At 43.9% G+C, this 19,408-nt stretch overlaps 1 long non-coding RNA gene across 2 annotated transcripts in view; it reads right to left on the bottom strand.

Annotated features, from left to right (window-relative positions):
- LOC138488876 (uncharacterized) overlaps positions 1 to 19,408 on the bottom strand; it is a 43,435-nt gene that overhangs the window by 5,795 nt on the left and 18,232 nt on the right. Inside the window, exon 4 of one of the 2 annotated variants that reach the window (XR_011274727.1) lies at positions 11,518 to 11,720. This is a non-coding gene — a long non-coding RNA (uncharacterized lncRNA). Of the gene's footprint in view, positions 1 to 9,393; positions 11,721 to 19,408 lie in introns of those variants that run through there. The other variant, XR_011274726.1, reaches the window with a different exon arrangement.

Genomic DNA, 19,408 nt, shown 5'->3' with positions numbered 1-19,408 from the left:
TTGAGTGCCTTGCCACTGCGGGGCATGCCTATCTCCTGTATTTGTCCCATTCTTTGGTTCATGTTCTGGCCATTTTTCTTCCTCTATTGGTGAAAGCTGTCATCTGTGTGTTTTACCACCCTTTTTAGCTTGAAACGATTCCCTTCCTTTTGAGGGTCTCCCTTCCTGATGTGTCTCCTTGTCTGGCATAGTATCCTGGTTAGCCTTATGTGTCTCTGCAGGTCTCCTGTCTAGGTGATCTTTGCCTCATATTGATAAGTGGATGTCACTATGACCCCAAATTGCTCCCCTTTTCTTGCTCATTTAACTGGGACAATTTTCTATGAACTTCTAAACTCGTAGGCTCTCCTTTCAATAACAGTAGTAGTATGCTCTCAACCATTTGATAATTATTGGATGCCATGGACAAGCCTAAATTCATGGAGGCAGCAGCGCCCTGTGTGCCCATAATGTCTGCCAATACTGATGCTACCAATGGAATAGACGTCATGCCTATCAGCTGTAAATAAAGCCAGCTATAAATAGAGATCCAGCTGTCACAGTTTGCTAAAGGCAGTGTGTAGCCAGAGGGAAGGAACATGGCTTGTGACCTATGTCTATGCTGTGGTGTAACCTGGGGGTATGCGGCTTGCAGCTGTCCTAGCTTGTTTGAATACCACTTGGATATGTCCTCATTTCTGGAAGGGCATGACCCTAAAATAACTCTCAATGTGTAGAGTTGCACTCCTCCAGCGTCTAGCTGTCCTTATAGTTGCTCGGCAGGCGCTATGCCATGCTGCGCAGCATATTGCAGTGCAAGGTTACGCACAGTGTCAGATTGTGCAGTCAGTAGTTGATCATGTGTTTCTAAAAAGGGGCCTCTGGGGTTTGGATGAAACCTGGCTAAGAATTCTAGTGACAGGTTTGGTGTGGCTAACGGTCCATGTCTAGCATTTGTTTGTGGATCATCTAGATTACCTCCAAACCAGTTGACATGATTTGTATGTGTTAAAGCCAATTCAGGAAACTGGTATGGGTAATATATTGGATGGTGTTTAAGTCTGTCCTTATCAGGAGAGTTGCATAGATGTTATTTACCTTGTTGGCTGGGGTTTTCAAGTAAGTGAAGAGCGATTCAGCGGACAGCCCTCCCAGTTTCCACTGTAAAGTTTATATTAACTCCCCGACAGTTTGCTAACCTAAGACAATCGCACACTGCCGTCCTGCAATGGATGGGACTATTGATTTCCTGATGGGCCATCTTCTGTACCCACCTAACCCTCTTTTCATTAAAAAGCTTTTTAGAAAAAATATTTTTTGCCCGGTCCATTTATCGTGACTGGGGCATGAGGTTATTTTATTATTAGCAATGCTACGGTCACCTCTAAGAAGCCCCATCTGCGTGGGGGTGCCACCTGTCTTGATTGCCTACAATTAGGCGTTGCCATGAGCCTCTCATCTCCACCTTGTTTGAGCCTGTGAAAACAGACCACTGGTCATACGTCATTCATTTCAAAACTCCCCCTAGGCTGTGTCTCAGCGCTAAAGGACTGGCATGCCTAGGTTCATGTGCTTATCAACATCAGGTATTCATACATTTTTTAGGGAAGACTTTGAGAAGATCGTTTTAGAGAAAGGAAGGAGAGGTGTTGGGTGGCTGGTATTATGTGTGTTTTAGAAATTTTAATTTTTTAAACACAGTTCCGTTTACTTTGAAAGATGTGATATTGTAAAGGTTTGTCTATATTAAGTTTATGGATTATAACCAAACACAATAAATAAAAAAAAACATCATTAAACATATAAAGTCATGAATTGTAAAGTTCTGGACTCAAAGAGATACCACTCTGATGCATTACTCTGAATCATACAATTGACACAGGAGTTACCATTTTGATGCATTTAATATGACCCCCTATCTTCTGAGCAAAAATAGATAACATCAAACCTATGAACAAGATTGCCACGTGGGCAAAGAGCATGTTTGAATAGATACAGAATAGAACAAGTGGTGGTTTTAGTGTAACAGCACATGTAACCTTTATCTTTCATTAGCTATGCTACGCTCTACTATATGCCATCAGTCTCCATGCACACAACAAGCCATCACTCACGTTTAGAGCGGAGTGTGCTTCAAATGAAACGGCTCCTTCTTGGGCTGACGAGTTCTGCTTAGCTGGGCCTGGCCGTCTCGCTCCTACGCTGCTACTGCTCTGTACTCCTCCCCAGCCCCTCTGGCTTGAATGGAATGGCAAGGCTGATGGGCTTCTTTTTTCCCCTTTTGTGCTGGGATTTATATGTATCAAGTAACATGGTTTCCCTGTACGTGTGCATTCGTCATATCCACTAATTTGAACAGTAAGGGCTAGAGCTAGTGTGTCACTGTGTTCGTTCGAGTTAGGCATCCTATGTAAAACTATATTAGGTGGGTTTTTGCACCTCAAAGTTAGATCTCTGCATCCGTTTAGTTAATGCCTTCACTGTACTCTATAGCATTTGTGAAGCTCTGCAGCATTACGCAGGGTATGCTTCTGCGGGCTATATTAGTCGGCTATCTGATTATTAAGAGACATCTCTCTCACTTGTCACTCGGTACTTTGTATGACCCCCCCTATAGACCTTAACTGTGTGAATGTGCACAATATTTCTGTTCGCAAAATCAGGTGTGACACTCCCCTTGCGAGGTCAAATGACTGCTCTAAGATAGCACCTAATGGTGTGGCGTCAAAGCGAACACCTAATGGCGTGTAATTAAAACGAGCTGTTAGCTGTCATTTTGGGGTTGGCTCATCTGCAAGAACAGGAAAGCTCCACTTCCTGGACATCAGCTGCTCTTGCAGAGCCTACCAATATTTGTTCAGCAAGTGTAGCACACTAACCTTCTGTGTTAAAGTGTACTGTATGTTTGAAGAACATATTTCATTGCTTCAATGGCAGAGTTCTTGTCACTGGGGAGCTGTTCTCAAAGCCTGGCCTTCGTTTTCTGTCTCTTTGCTTATTCCTCGTATGGTGATGTTTATTGATTCAGGTCCATGTAGAACCATTGGATTAACCCATGCAGGTTTAATTTCCTGATCATCACGTTGGAGACTTACGGTTCTGCTATCCCTACGGTCACTGCTACCTTTACCAATGTTCTCCCTCTGCCTTAGAGTTTGCAGGCTCTGGCCTTGATGCCTAGCCAACTTGGGTGGAGTCTTACAGTCTTTTAAATCAAGGTCTAGAGCCCTCAGCTCATCGTTCGGCAGAGGCCATGTGCAGGCACGCTCAGTCATTTTTGGTTGGAAAATTGACAATCCTGATGTCTTTGGAGTCAATCACACACAATCAAGGGATATGATGAAGTAAACACATTATATTTGAACGATTTAAGATTCAACCGCCATTTGCCCTCAGCCCCCTTTCCAGGATTACCTTACAGTTACAAGGTTTCCAGTCCCATTTCTTGTCCGTTTGTGCATGGATGTTAAATTTTGATCTACGGACGTGCGGCGAGTCCTCATATTCTGGGTCCCTGATTGTTTTGCATGAAGATCTATTATTTTGTGAGTGCTCAATCATTCTGACCATCAATGAGGATGGTTTCTCTGTTTTACCGGGCTTCCCTGTCACTCTTGCCCGTTTATCTGCTAGTGTCAAGAATGGTGAGTTCAATTGAGTGGGAAGATGGCCCATCTTCAACACATCCACAGTCAGGTGGAATTGTTCCCGTAATCTGTTCTTCCAGCAAATCTTCAGATGGTTAGTCTTCATATGTTGAAATCTGAATCAGTGGATCTTCAAGGATTTCCTAATCAATTATCTCGTCCTACAACGGTGGAGCCATAGTTGGCTTTTCACAGGTTCTTGAGGGACTTTCCATATTGCGGTACCTACAGTAATGGTCTGTTGAAATTCGAGAATTTGTTGGTTCCACAAAGACCGTTCTTAAGTTTCTGATAAAGTTCTGTGTGCCTCAGCCGTTATGGGTTTTTGATAAGGGCATATTTTTTATTTCTTCAGCGTCTTCTGGTGCTTTTTTGCCCTCTGCTGACTCTTTAGTTTGCTTTGGGGCTCCCGATTATAAATTGTGAAGGAGACCACACCGACAGCCGTTTTCAAGGCTTTCACCTCTGTTGCTATACCCGTCGTAATTTCAGAATTGCAGCCAGCCTGGACCTGAAGAACCCCCGAGGGTCCTGGGGGAGTATCCAGGCGAAGGGTCACAGAGGGTTCCAGAAGGCAAGTGGGGTCTCGAGAATGGGGGTCCTGTGACCCGTCTTCATTCTCTCGGGTTGAAGACTGAACACTGTCCACTAAAGCAGATGAGCTAGAATTAAGTTCGGCCAGTTAAGAGCACAGGATCAGGTCCACGGGCACTAGCATGCCAGGTTTTCTGTGCATCAATCAGCAGGTCAAAGGTGGGTGTTAGCCTGGCACATATGGCATTTACACCATCCACTTCCATAGACTCCCATGATGTTCAACAGTAATTTCCTACACTTAACATGGCCGCCGTAAAACCCATTTACAGGTAGCAGCACTGTTCTATTCATATGTGCAGAGGGAGATACTAAAGCCCTGCCTCCGCTGGACCACATGCTTCTCGTCTGCTCCGCTGACAGTGGGTAACGCTACTAGCGTTTCTCCTCAAAGAACCTGTAAAAGAAAGGAGATATTAAAGACATTAGTTTTACGAATAGTTACAGAGTACCATAGTTCATAGAACAGACTTACTAGACAGAAGTTATCTCCGACGTGGTTATCTTGAGTAAGAACATTTATTTGCTTGCAGTTGCAGCATATTCCGTCAGAAATTTTACTCACAGCTGCAGCATCTTCAGTCAGCAGTTTTTTCGCTCGCAGCATCTTCAGTCAGAAGTTTCGTCCGCAGCAACCGCATTTTCCGAAGGTTATTTCCTCACCTTTCCGAAAACCTGCAGACAACACAAGAGGTATTTAAGTGAAAGACGAACTTAAGAGTTAAACAGAGAAGAGGATTTATAAGCATTTATGTACCTTTAGGTTCTTCAAGTTTTCACCTCACAGTTGTTACCGCGCTTCACCTTGAAGGCTGCAGTTACTCCGTATTGGTAAACTTATGTTTTTTTAAAATATTTTCACATCCTGAGTAACTCTGCAGCCATCCGCAGCCCTAATTATTTTCCGAATTCCTAGAACCTGCGAAAAAGAGAAAGAAGACAAAAGTAATTAGAAAGAGAGATCTCTCCAACATAGGAATCAATTAAAGCCATTAAGGATTACAGTATTGCCACCTGTTTACTTACCCAAAGACTCATTCTCCAGAGAATAGACATTTCAAGGCAAGAAGCTATAGAATTCATCAGCAACTCAAGTTACCATTTTTTCTGATCTCAATGCGCCCCTGTAGAAAAGCAGGAAGGGGAGCTCCACAATAACAAAACATAGGTGAGAAGGGAATTCAGCCATAGAGTTTGAAGCAAGTGATTTAAGGGAATACACACCTCACGTAGCATTATCCCAGTTAATAGATGTTATAGCATTTCTATTGTTGTCATTTGCTTGTTCAAACAGAAAAACAATCCTAAAGGCTCCAAGGTATAAGGTCCATAGGCTGGGAAGGTGCTACCTTCCCGAGGAGTCCAGGTAAGCGTTAGAGTTGCCACAATTGTGAAATGACATCTGGAATCCCTCCAAGAAAAGCTTTTTTTTTCTCTTAATTGCTTCTTGTATTATTTCAATTAGATTTTTTTTTATAATCGCGCCCTCCAATTCTTTTTGTCTTGTACTTTTGTCTCTGGAGGCCTCAATGAATGATTCAATGAAGATAATCTTGATATGCATTAGAATAAGCAACGTCACATAATCCTTAAAACTGTTGTTTAGGTTTTTTGTACACTTTAAGAACGGTGCCAGTGGGATGGAGACCATTGCAAATATAGACGCTTGTAGTTGGGCAATCTGTTGGCCCAGGGGACCATCCATCAAAGGGACTTCCATAGGCTATTTCTCTGAGAACTCTTTCCTAGGGCAGAGGTGTCTCTTGACTTTTGAGGTGTTGTTGGGTTCCAGCTTGCATCCTGATCAGAGCCTTCACTTCAGCTTAGCAGATAACACCATTTACCCCTGGGGCATAGCTCTCAAACGTCCTTTGGAGGGGCAAGGCCAGATGACATTGAGAAAAGAGCCAGGGATACCAGAGGGTCCTCTAGAGATATAGCTGGTTTAAGCTTCTTGCCGGGTAAAGTAGGGCAGGGGTCTAAGTCTCTGCCGTCTTCTTAGAGCGAGTACTTTTTGCCCAGCAACTGGCATCCACACTTCATTGTAGCGTTAGGTTGGCAATATTTTTAGTGAGTCTGGCCGCTAGTGTGGACTTATCTCATACACTGGATCTGTGTTCGCCTAAATCCATCTTCAAACAGTTAAGTGCTCTTAGATCCCCGATTGTACAATCAAATCAGATGGAACAATTTGAGGCACAATCAAGTCGTTACCCTTTTCTTGGGGGAGGTCCGATGTTTCTAAAGGAGTCTTGTTCACTGTTACCTCTTTTGTTTGAGTAGGTGAGCTGTGAGTTTCAGACAGTCAGGACAGAGCAAGAGTATCAGAATTTGCCAATAAATCCGCATCTGATCGATAGCACCATACTTCGTACCAGATTGGGGCAGCAATGCTGCTAGTGTGGGGCTCAATAGAGCTCTCTCTGTTTAAAATTCTATTTCAATGTAGTGTAGTCTGACAGTGATTTACTCCCTTTTTTAAGGCAGTGCTTCCCTCTTTTTACTTAAGGGATCAGTTGAAGTAGTAACTAGAGCAGCCCCCTGCAAATTCACACCCACATTGGTAATAGTCAGAGCAGTCCGTGCCACCAGAGCCCAGATGGTTAGTAGCATCATTGACTGGTCAGAAGATTCGATCAGAAGTTCTCTGTCCCCCTTTGCAGCCTCCACCATCCCTCACTCCTCAGCCCTCTGATTTTCAACAGCCATACAGCCCAGACTTGCTGCCACTGTCGAGGTGTCTGTAGGTAAGTGTGATAAAGTCTTAGTCGAGTCCCCATGAAGAGCGGTGGGGGAAAAGGGAGCAGAAATTGAAAAAGAAGAAAGAAGGGAGGGGAGCAGGAGATACCTGCTTTGTGACGTCAGAGCCGGAGGCAAAAGATGAAAAACTCATCAGTGGTCACTACAATAGGAGAGTTTCCCATATTAACACGGTTTATACTGTTCTGGCCCATCACCCTGTTACCTGTGATCAGTAATGTCCTGGCTTGGCTACGGGTTCTTTGCAGTCCGCAGGCCCCATAAATCATCTCCATTTGCTCCACAGGGGCAATTTGTTTGCCGGTTACCCACAGGGGTTAACAAAGGCTCTGGAGGTTTTGTGGTTTTTCTATTACCCTGCTGCCCGCAGAGGAGCGAGGCAGGGCAGAGCCGTGCTTGATGTCTAACCGAAGCCTCCCAACGCCGAACACGCCAAACACTCCTGCAACACTCCGCCTTTCACAAAAGCTGATCCTCCGGCACACCAAAAATACTATAATTCCCCCCCCACAAAGCCAATTATTTTCCCAAACTTTTAAACCCTTCAACAGTCACTCGCCTCATTCTTACTCACACCACAATCACTTCACTTAGCTATTCACTTTAATTATACTTCTCACTCTTAGACAAAAGACATCATCAATAAACCACAACGCCGGCCAAATCTCAGAGATATCTCCTTCACTCGAGCATAGAAGGAGCACAAGGCTTTTCACTACAACACTGCTGCTCTCCCGTCATCACTAGTACAACATTTTCGACTACAATACTGTCTTTTCTTGACTACATGAAGATACCCTTCACTACTTAGACTAACCAAGACAAATGAGGCGAGGGCTCTGTCCGCACAGTCAATAGAGAATGAAAGGCATCACGGGTATGCTCCAGGAAGTTATCCATGTGTGGACCTTGCCCCCAGGTGAGGGATTGAGCCAACCAAACAAGCAAACTGAAGGATATCAGGGCAAACCTTACAATGGACGTGCCGGTGTGGGACACCACCTCACACCTCTAAAATAACAAACTAGGTAAAAAATATGGGTTATAAACCATAACTCTTGTAAATTGGGAATCGTTGACTAAAATTGAAAGCACCTATCGGACAAGGATCTTTTTACTGCCTCGATGTATCCCTATTGAAATAATCAGATTGGAATTGGGGCTGTTGTCCATGAAATCTACTATGATATTAAAGGGAGCAGAGCTATATACAAAAGCTAAGACTGCATCAAAAGACACTCTTCTTAATTTGATTGGCAAGAAAATGGAAAATAAAGGTCGAACAATTTATGGGATGCAAATCAAAGAAGACTTTGAAAATATCGGCTAACTCCAAATTGGAATGGTTCTTATAGTAACATGAAAAATGCATTACAAGAAAGGTCAACCATGGGATTGGGGCAATCATTTTGATCGTTTAGGCACGTTAAAACTTTAAGGATTTGTATCAAATATGAACTACACATTTAAAAAACCTCAGAATTATTTGATTTTATGTCCTTCGAAAGATCAGAGAAGATTCATATGCTTTTACAAATTAATGATGTGCACGTTTAACCCTATTGGGCCCACGATTGAAGATTTCTGAACATGAAAGAACTTGTAGAATATGTAAAAGCAGTCATCCAGAGACGGCTAGGCATCTGTTGACGGAGTGCCCAGATTTAGGCTCGATATATGCAACATTTTTGGGACCATATGTTCATAATCTTGATACCATTAAGGAGATTGACTTTTGGTTGCGCTGTTTGAATACTCATAAGTATTTGCATCTAGCACTTTACAGCATCTGGCTGATAGTGAAACAGAAATTACCCAATGATGCATAGGGCGATGACCAGATGTGGAAAACCAAAGAGTTAGCTTGCCGATTTGTTTGTTAATCCAGAAATGACAACTCTGGCAGATGTGTAAAGTGGTGTAAAGAAGTGTTGGAAGTTGGAATCTGATTTGATGTATAGGCGGTGTTTTTTGTTGCATTTTTACTGCATTTTCTACATCCGTTTTACTCTATTCTGTACTACTTTGTTCTGTTTTATTATATTAGGTTTATTTTAGATATATTTATTGAAGATTTTAGCTTAGATGAAATGGAGTATTAATGTTCTGAAATATAATGTGTTTGTGTAATGAATAAATGTGATTGTATGGTCATTATAATTGATATTTAAATGTGAAAAGTTTTAATTAACTAAATCACAATAAATAAAAAATATATACAAAAGACATCCAATACAAAACAGTTAATTTACACTCATAAGTAAAATATCTCACTTTCATTTAATTCAATTAACCTCTTGACTCCAAACGAAAATCAGCCTCTCCGGCTCCACACACCCCAGCCCCCTTGTACAATCACAGAAATTAAAAAAGAACCTCCCTCCCTCTTCTTTCTCTGGCCAGAATGCACTCATGTAAAGAAGAGATGTTCTGCAGAGCTTCCCCCAAGTGCCTCTTCAAAACTTGCCCAGTCGGACTTGAGACACTCAGCTGCAAACAGGTATTCACTTAAATGTGGTGCCTGCAGATCATTTCTTTTATTGTGCACAGAAAACTTGATCACTCAGCAGATAAGAGCCGCAGTCCAATGAGCAGGACACCCAACTACAGAAAGCCTGGACATCACGTCGTTGGTCACCAAATGAAAGTAACCCAAGCATTCCAATGTGAAAGAACAGCTTCTGCAAAGAATCCACTGCATTATTGTCAGAAAGGCAGGTTTATTGCATGTTAATGACCAGAAGGGGCTAGTCAGTTCCTTTGAGCTGATAACTAAAGTGATTTGCACAAAATGCAACAAAATTATAGTTTATATACCCAGTTAGACCATTTACATAAATCACAAATATTTTGTTACAATGTCATCCCCCAACCCTCCATTGGCTAACTCCAAGGCAAGGTAATTGAATCCCATAGCTCTAAAACCTCATTGGATACATTCACAAAGTACAACCCTTTTGACACGTGATCTTCTTCCCTCGTCAGTCCTGACACACTCCACATAATGCATTTATCATTTATGACTAACTCAATTCATTATTCAGACCATGTGACAGATACACATTTAACCCAAATGATGATGGTGCAAGGCTTTCCATAAAATCTTTATGGCATGGGGAGGGAGAGGAATAAATAAGCATTCATTTGAAGCAGCGGTACAATTCCTTATCCTCTCAGGTGCTCCAGGCATCCAATAACATTTTTACTCATAATCCTATTTGTTACTACCATTTCAAGTCATAGCCTTCGGCATACATTCTAATTAATTCCCTGCATAAACTATCAGCTCTCAATTGAACCGGACCTTTCTGGTCATCGAAAAAATAAGCCTTTGTGCTCTTAGGGAATTTACACTTTGCATCTAAGAACCCAATCCAGCCATAAAAACCGAACAAATGACTTTTCATTCAGTTCTTGCCGTTAGCCCTTTGCGATGTTATCTCAACTGCCCATTAGTAGTTCACTTTCTACAACATTCCGTGACCTAGGTTGTCCAGCTCTCCAAACCAGGCAAAAAACGAATTCCTGTGAATCCAGGAACTCTGCTGCCTATTAAAACTCCAAATAGGTGAAACCTGCATTCTGCGATGTCTCCATGTATGATATGTTCGTTTATTTGTATAGTGCCTTTACATAATATGTTTCAAAGCGCTTTAAGGCAAGGGAGGGAACAAGGGAAAATACAATGACATTCCTACAGGCCATGAACAGTAAGGATGTGAAATTAAGTATCGTACTCGGCCTGACGACATTTCAGATAGTGCAAGAGCTAAGACATAGATGAGGAAGGGAGGGGGAGAGTGGGAAGGAAATGGAAACAGACAGGCGACTACCATCCTAGGTCCGCCGACATTTCTGGTAGAGCAGGAGAAAAACAAAAGGTGAGGGAGAGGGGTGCAGAAAGGGAGGGGGGGAACAAAACATGCGACTACTGTACTAGGCCTCACGACATTTCAGATAGTGCTGGCGGGGGGAACAAGAAAGGGTAGGGGGAGGAGACAGACGAGGTTGCTATCATACTAGGTCCAGGGACAATTCTGATAGTGTAAGTGCATAGAAGAAAGTAAGGGAAGGAGGGGAGAAGATAGGGAAAGGGAGAGGTGGAGAGAACAGAGAGTAAGCAGTCAAAAAGAGTGGAGAAGCAAGAGGGGAGAGCAAATAGAATTGCAGAAGTCAGTAGTAACACATAATGTTGCAAACCAGGATACAAGATGAAGTTGGGAACAGCCTGATTCAGGGCCATCATGCATACAAGATGCAAAGGAAGTCCAGCATGAGAGTTGAAAAAGGGTGCTGCTCTGTGAATCAATGAAGTCCATAAAAGTAAAATCCAGCATTGGCCACAAGATGGTGATGGTGAAACCAGAATGTAATCAGGACAGACTCAGAAGTAGGCTGGAGGGGGAGCAAGGTAGAGGTATCAAGCAAAACAGGCAACACCTGTGTGCGGGGCACAAGGGAACATCACGGGGGGACCAGAGGGGGTGGGGGATGGCCTGTGGAGACAGAGGGAGTAAACATGTTGGTGTATGCTTACTTGCTGTCTAAGCAGGGGGTCGGGCCCTGGGTCCTCCTGGCCCAAACATGAATTGCCCTTTTCTTCGTCTGCCCTTCACTTCAGACGCTCGGGCGAGACACACCCTTGATCTAAGATTTATGAGCAAGAAGGAAGAGGGAGGGCTAAGAAGGTGGGTCGTGCTTAGGCCAGGTGACCTAGATCCACTTGCACCTGCACCCCATCTGCAAAGGAAAAGAGGCAGGTTTATCCACAATAAACCCTGTATTTCCCAATTCCCCAAATGTCTACAATTTAAACGATTGTCAAATTCCTATATGTTAGTTTCTCAAATGCACTCCTCTTGCATGCAAAAAGCTCCCCACTACGTACCTCTTAGCGCTACAAATTGTACATTGCACAATACATGGAATCCATGCCATTGCTACTCATGTTGCTGCCTACTGCGACTAATGTATCCAACTAAAATACAAAGTAACACTCATTTCAATTCTTCTAACCACATATTTATTTGCAACATTGCATCTAACCCAGCAACACCATGGCCTAGCACAAGTAACGTAGTGTGAACCTCTTTTCCGTGTTGGGACCTAAAACATCTACCCAATCAGGTGTATCCTTCCAGACTCCAACCCGGTCTCTCTCTTTTCCACGGTTACAGGTCTCACAGTCTTTCTCCCGCCTGGGAAAGTGTCATTTTCTGGGTTTCCTAGCCCTGGGTTTCTTGTAGTCTCTTCTTCTCCATTCTGGGGCTTTACTGCTTCCAATTCCCTACTGTGGGGTTCTTTCTTTCTCTTCCCCACTTTGCGGCTTTGTCTCTCTGGAGTAAAATGTCTTCTTTTGCCTGACTGGGGCTTCTCTGTGCTTTGCCACTTTCTCTTGCCCCACTCCGGGGGCTTCTCTGCACTCTCTCCTCTTTGGAGCTTCTTGGTGCACCCCACCACTCTAAAAGCCAAACTAAAATCCTACCTCCTCGCCTCTGAATTGCCCTCTTATCCTATCTCTCATCTTCCTTCCAGCTAACATGTTTCCATAACCTGCCTCTGTGCCTCACTTTCTCTGCCTCCACTCGAGCACTTCATTCACCATGGTCACATCTCTAACATAGCTGGCCGTACCAACTACCTGCAATCAAAAATGTCTAATGTTGGTTGTCCTTAATCTATGTATTTCCACTCATGTATTGTCCCCGGTGACTGTTCATCAATCTTCTCCCCCCAGAACCTGGTCAGAATGTCACTCGAACTCCACCCCCCCATTGTAAAAAGCTCACTGCTTCCTGTCAATTCTTATTTCTTATCTATTATGTCTTTTTGTGATCAAAAGAGCATTGCTCCTCCCTGTATAAAAAATAAATAGCTCTGGGGCTTCCAACCACTCTGGGGTTCCTTGGTTCACTCCACACAATGGGGTCGATGTCTTGCTCTTAACTCGCTCTGGGGCTTCTTGGTGCCCCCCAATCCCTTTATGGGGCTTCTTGGGTTTACCCCCACTCTGGGAGCGTCCTCTTTTTCACACCCCATTCTACGGCTATGTCCTCTTCCTCGTGTTCAGGACACTGGGAGTCAACTCCAACCTGTCTCTGCTGATCAGTGCACTTTGGGGGGATGTGGAGCTCTTCTGCCGCACTGCTGCTTCCACGGCACGTCCACCAGGTTGTGCATCGGCTGTTGCTAGCTCTCCTTCCCAGCTCACTAAAGGGGTCTGGGGGATGCAGCTGCTGCTCCTATCCAGGCCTCTGCAGCCTAAGGATGGTTGAAGACAGAAACTGAATCAGCCATTACAGAATTGATTATAGGGTGAACAAAGAACTTAGATTTCACAGATCCAATAAAGGTGTTAGCATCTGGAGAGAAGGGATGGTAACTTGTGTCCTTCTCTGAGCTTTTCTGTCGCTGAACGGAGTGGGGGGGGTCCCTACAGAGGGATCCTGCTTATCCTATCTCCCGGTGTGTGGGGCGGGGGGGTTAAGCATAGCAGGCTCACCTTCCTAGTCCCAAAGGGGGTGGCTCCTCCTGGGATTCGCCACATCCAAAAGTTACTTCTACACCATAGGGTGCAGGACTCAGAAATATCTTAAATATCATTTAATTCCTTGTTTTTCTTCCAGAGAAGACTCAGAGATTTGAATTGAACTCCCCAATTATGAACAGTTTGCACTTCCAGTAATCAACTTGCAAAACATGTAAATCCTGTTCTAGTGTATACAATAAGCAATCAAATTATTTATCTGGAAGGCTAAATATATCCTGAAATGTAGTCTCCCATTGACCAAAGCATCTGAGAGCACCTGAATGCCACTGTCCCTCCAGCACTCAAAGAGGTATAATTTTTGTTACCTTGTGGCATATGCCGGTTAGTGTGACATGTCCAGCCGATCCCATTGCCTTCAGCATTTCCTCTTGCGCTCGGATTTTAGCCAGCACTGACTAAATGTGAGGTTGATTAGGTTCGCCATTCGGTTGCTCATTAACCACTGAGATCCTGAGACCCAGGAGGAACGTTTGAGTTTTGGGAGTCCAATACCCTACTCCCACACAGTGCTGTATATGTGTGAATAGCAATCCTGGGTTGAAAGTCTTACAAGTGTAGCTGCCATAGCACCAGGTTAACCTGTTGAAACTCTGCGGATGGAATTATAACCAGGGTGTTTTGAATAACAATGGTTTCTCGAGAGCATTAGGATCTTGAATGGTACTGCTCGGCCGAGAACGGACACAGGCAATGTATGCCAGAAAAGTACGTATCTTAGATGTGTAAGAAAATGGAGCAAGATGAGATAGGAAGTTGATAGTTCCCTCCCCACCCTGATACTCATGTAAGTAAAGGAGTCCTGCAGAACCTGGTACCTACAGTTCGATGGTATTGCCTGCTGATCCCCTTGCAGTGGGAAAAAAGTCGATTTATGCAAATTAACCCTTTGGTCATTATATTAACCAAATTCTAACAATGTATCCATCACTCAGGTTCAACATGTCCGATTTATTAAGAACAATCAGCAAACGGTGCCACTCAGTGTTCGTGACCTGGGTAGGTCAACTTTGAGATAGGAAGTTAACATCCAGGACTGGATGATGGCTAGGCAATCGCAGAGACGACTGATGTCCTGTGGGCTTCTCACTTATTTCAAACTGAGGATCGTCCCACTATAGGTGAATTGCTATATTGGGATCTTTGAGGAGTGTACCCAGATCCTTCATGTAAAGGTTAAAAAGGATTTATGAGATGATGAAGCTTTGGTGCACTCTGCAGGAGACTGAGTCAGTTAGAACGCAACGTGTTGATCTGGACGTCCTGGTATCTGCCTGAGAGGTAGGTTTAAACCAATTCAGAACAGTGTCAAAGAATCCCATCCTGTCAGCGAGGAGGGAAAGGAGGATGTGGTGGTCGACTGCAAAATGCAGCCGAAAGGCCAAGTAGGACAGCAAGGCGGGAGATGCACTTTCCATGATTTGGAGGGCATCGCCTACCACCTGGATGGTGGCTTTTTCAGTGGTTGCATTTTGGACGTAACACACACTTGATAGTCGTTTGGGAGGTGTACGATTCTGGCAAGTAGTTGTGTTGCAACTTTTTCAAAGATTTTGCCAATAAAGGGAAGTTCTTAATGGGATGGTAGTCGACTAGGTCATTCTGTGTCTAGGGTCTGTTTTTTCAAAAGAGGTTGCATTAGAAAAGTCATGAGTGTCCAGGGACATTAATGATGCCGAGGAGTGCTTTGAGCGCCAGGCCCATCAATTGTTTGATGAAGGCCGGGATGAAATTGTCAGATTAGGAAGTAGGTTTGAGGAAGTGATTGATTTTAGGTCTGTGGGACAGAGATAATCCAGTCCAGGGGCTCAAGGGGCAGTGGGTGTGCTGGAGTGCAGGAGAAAATGCTGTGTGAGGTTGATTCAATCATCGGTCAGATTTTGTCCATTTTTTCAATAAAATAGTTGTCGATTCCGTTGCATTTTTCTTGAGTTGCTGACACCCCGAGTGAGGGATTGATACAATGCTTTACTACTTCAACAAGGACTTTACTCTCGTAACCGGCTGCCACATGGTGGTGGCGTAGTGAGCAGCTTTGGCCTCTGTCATCAGAATCCTATGGCTGGCACATAGAGATCAGAGTTTGGCGAGATCTGCAGGGTTTCGTTTTTTGCGCCACTATTTTGCCAGTGCTCTTTTATTGGAGGCGTACCATGGGGCAAATGGTTTGGTTTTAGTCCGTCTAGTTGTTAGGGACATGAGTATCTACCAGATTCATAGAGTTGTTAAATAATTTTAGGAGGATCAAAGTATTCCCTGTGGTGAGGAAGTCTGCTGCTAGCTCAATGACCAGGAAGGTTTTGAATGAGCAGTGCTGAGTGAGGGGGCGTTTAGCCTGATCTCTGAGGACCGTGGTCAGGTGGGTGATTGGCGCTGGGATGGCAGCATGGTCAGGCGAGTGGAAAGGGTCTGCGCAGATTATGAGGGTGAATGATGTCAAGACTAAGGGCCTCATTACAAGTTTGGTAGGAATACGGCAGTAAATCTGCTGAATTACCGACAAACTATAATACTGTTACCATCACTTGGTTCCATGGAGTTATCATAGGATTACAAGCGGTGGTAATTACCCATTCTTGGAGTCCATTGGACTCCATGGGGATTTTTGGCTAATTTACTGTACAGTAAATATGCAGATTTTTGTCAGTAAATTGGTAGATTCACCTACAGCTTTTTGCTAGAGGTAAATCCTTCACTGTATCTCCAAAGTTATAATTCATTGGTGTGGAAAAAAACAGTGATAATCCTGCTACCGCCAAAAAAAGTGCTCGTAATGAAATTCCCACTTTTGCCTGCATCGATTGTGGGGTGCATTTAAAGGCCCCAAACAGAAGTCCCTTTCACCTGAATGGCAGGCATTTAAACCCTGCAACAAAAACTGCGTGGCTTTTGCTTTTGTTTCATGTAAAGTTAAAGAGCCATGTGGAAAGGGCCCTACCTGGCATTATCAATGGACACGCGGAAGTTTATTTCACAAAAGAAGGAGGAATCAAAGAATCCCGTGACATAGAAAACAGGATTTTTGCAAATAAAAATGGCTTTAAAAAGCTGCAATGGAATAAAATATCACTGCTCACAGAAAAATGTCAGGAAAGCAAAACATGTTGTGTGGGTTGACCAAAGCAATGTCTATTATGTTTCGCCCACAGAACTCCAGTGCCATTTGAAGAGACACAGTCTCCAGGAAAAACCTGTTCTGGCTGAGGGCAAAACTTCACAAAGGAAAGCCACACTTCCAGCTGGATGTCACATCTCCCATCTAATAACCCCGCCATAACATTTGGTGCTGCTAAAAGCGTCAAAATTCTGTATGCTCCAGACGTGCGGACTAGGAATGCAGGGACCTCAAGAGAAAGCCATCCTGGGCTGGAGCAAGACTAAAAGGTGTGAATCCTTGTTGCACCCTCTTCAAAGAGCACACACTAACTTCAAAGAGACTCATAAAAACCTCTGGTCACAGGCTGGCTCAGGGAGACAGATGGCAGTGCTGGATGAAGCAACCCTCCCATTTGTTGAACAGAAACACTCACAATTAATTTAAAATACTATTCTCATTTTAGGCATTTTGTGCAGCAACCATACTGTGGATTGATTTAATTTGTATAACATTTTTTATGTAATTTACAGGTGGTTTTGGGGCTATAAAATGCATCTACCTTTGACGCTGGGAACTGTAATGGCCAGTTAGACTAGGTTTTTGGCTGATCTGAACATGTTATAAAAGGTGAGAGTGGGTGAAAAAGGGGAAAATGAAATTAGGGATAAGCTGAATAATTTACATCTTCATTATTGTTATGCATTTTATTAAAACGACATAAATGAGACACATGGCCATGCTACATCGTACAGATTTGGCGGTTGGCTTATACAATTCCCCATGATCAGATAAAACAGAAAATATGTTTAGTATGGCGATTGCTACTACAATTAAGAAGTTGTGATACATGACTAGTTTTGCCAAAAAGTTCAAAGGAGAACAAAGGATGACAAATGGGAAAAGACAGATGTTGCTCCAAACCCCTAAACCAATGGAGGTATTTGCATTTATTTTATTTGTATAGCGCACCTGGGGCATCTGGGCGCATATCTTACAAAGTTATATGAAACAACCTCCAAATAGAAAGCTTGGGGAACAACATATCTTACAAGGCTACATGAAAAAAATCACCAAATAGAAAGCTTTGAGTACAAGATACACATGAATGTGGAACATTAGGAAAGAAGTAGGCAAGATAGACACATAGAAGGAAGGTCTAATAAGTAGGGTCTAGATAGTGCCAACTTGCTTTCATGTATCTATTTGTGAAATACTAGGAAGTATTAGCTCGGTCTTGCTCGGTTTGGCTGTTTTCTTAAAGGTGTTGAAACGGGGTTCGGATCTGAGTGAATTGGGGAGTGTATTCCAAAGTTTGGAGGCGAGTACAGGGAAGCCAGAGCCCCAGCGTTTTGAGCTTTGAATCTGGGTATGGCGAGTGAATGTGCTTGGGCAGATTTGAGAGGACGCAAGGCTGTGTGGACAGTAAATCGGTTAGACAGGTATTCGGGGGCTTGCTGGGCTCTGCACCTGTGTGCGAGTACAAGGGCTTTGAGCGATATTCTGCTAGCCACAGGTAGCAAGTGGGGTAGAGAGAGAGGGTAACTGTCCAATCCTAGTGGCAGGGATTATTGCAGGGTACTTCCCCCCCACCCCTCGATCGTAAAACTGGTGATGTCATTTCTGCTTCCTAAGGTGGACTGCACTAGGACAGGAGAGACACACAAAAACGGAGAGACAGAAAAAGGAGTGGAGTGACCAGACCTGTACCCTATCTTTACAGAGTGTACTTTATTAGTATGTGCTAATTTGTCAGAGAGTAAATTGGATACGTCGGCAATGAAAGAGTCACTCCTGCAAGGTGTTCTGTGGAGGAGGTGGAAGGAAATTCATTCCTTGTGGGATAAAGAAAACCGGCAGGCAAGGGATTTGAACAAGTTTGCGGTGGGAGCAGGGATGATGGATGTTAGGAAAGATTCCCATTTTATGTTAAGTTTTCCCTCCAGTTGTGTAACCCCCAACTTTTTGCTGCTGTTTAACACCATAGTCTGACATAGCCAGAGTAGCATAGCCTTCAGCTGCACTCCCCTGGGCTTTTTGCTCACTTTGTTATGGGGAAACTGACATGCCCTTAAAAACAGTCAGTACTGGGAGACTTTGTTTGCCTTAGTCCTTGTCAATGTTGCAACTTTTCTGCAACATGTTGCAAGTGCACAATGTACCTTACAGTAGAGTGCACTTGGATCTCCCTGTCATTTCTAAAGGCCCTAGATACTCTCTAAGTATATTTTAGGAGGAGTGCCTCGGACAGGGCTGGTGGCAGCTTATCTTTTCATATATTTTAACCCTTTTCTGCCAGGTAAACCATGTTTACCCCGTTTGGCAGGAATTGGTGGCCTAAATCCAAAATGGCCATGTCACAAGGTTCTTGGTCCTGTCCTTTGGCCATCTTGCCACTTTCCCAGGTCAAGCCGACCCAGGTCAGTCCTTATTTGGGCATGCATTCTCCCGCAAAACGCCAAGCCTTTGCAGGCTTCTGCATGCCTTGTGTGTGTGCTTCCAGGAGGAGGGTTGGACTGTTTGGTTCCAATACACATCCTGGGTGCCAAAGAGTCTGGTTTGCTGTGACTGCCTGGGACCACTGTGGTCCATGATTGGTCCACGTATGGTGTGGTTGTATGTGAGCAGAGCTCTCATTGGGCCCTCTTTGTTGGCGCAACAGAGATTCTGGATAAGAGAGGGCTCCAATCACCCACTGAAGTTCTCACTGAACCAAGGTTAGGATCCAAGTATCCCGAAACTAAGAAGCCGAGTCGAAGGACCGCTGGTGACCTGCTGGAAGGTTTG

This window comes from Ambystoma mexicanum, chromosome 9 (genome assembly GCF_040938575.1).
Source record: "Ambystoma mexicanum isolate Mex_15411 chromosome 9, UKY_AmexF1_1, whole genome shotgun sequence".
NCBI lineage: Eukaryota > Metazoa > Chordata > Amphibia > Caudata > Ambystomatidae > Ambystoma > Ambystoma mexicanum.
This window is presented reverse-complemented; position numbering and strand designations above follow the sequence as displayed.